Below are 284 nucleotides of genomic sequence, written 5' to 3'. Positions count from 1 at the left end.
AAGATGTCCAGTTGGCTGAAAAGTTAGAGGCCACCCCACTAACACAGAACGTTTAGGGAACGTTAGGGAACGTTAGTTTTTGGTTCTCTAAAGGTTAGTTAGAACCAAACCAAAAACTAACGTTTAGGGAACGTTCCATCCTGATTATAACGTGCCCTGAACGTTAAGAGAACCAGGCAGTAGCTCAGTCCATAGGGAGTTGGCTTGGTAACCGGAGGGTCACTGGTCAAGTCCCCGTATGGACCAAAAAGTAGGGAGTGTGGATTGGTGGCTGGAGAGATGCC

At 47.5% G+C, this 284-nt stretch overlaps 1 long non-coding RNA gene across 1 annotated transcript in view; it reads left to right on the top strand.

The window, feature by feature from the left end:
• Positions 1 to 284, top strand: part of LOC116697573 (uncharacterized) — a 2,604-nt gene that overhangs the window by 338 nt on the left and 1,982 nt on the right. The gene's annotated exons all lie outside the window — the stretch shown is intronic.

This window comes from Etheostoma spectabile, chromosome 11 (genome assembly GCF_008692095.1).
Source record: "Etheostoma spectabile isolate EspeVRDwgs_2016 chromosome 11, UIUC_Espe_1.0, whole genome shotgun sequence".
NCBI lineage: Eukaryota > Metazoa > Chordata > Actinopteri > Perciformes > Percidae > Etheostoma > Etheostoma spectabile.
Note: the sequence above shows the minus strand (reverse complement) of the source record. Positions and strands in the feature narration are given on the sequence as shown.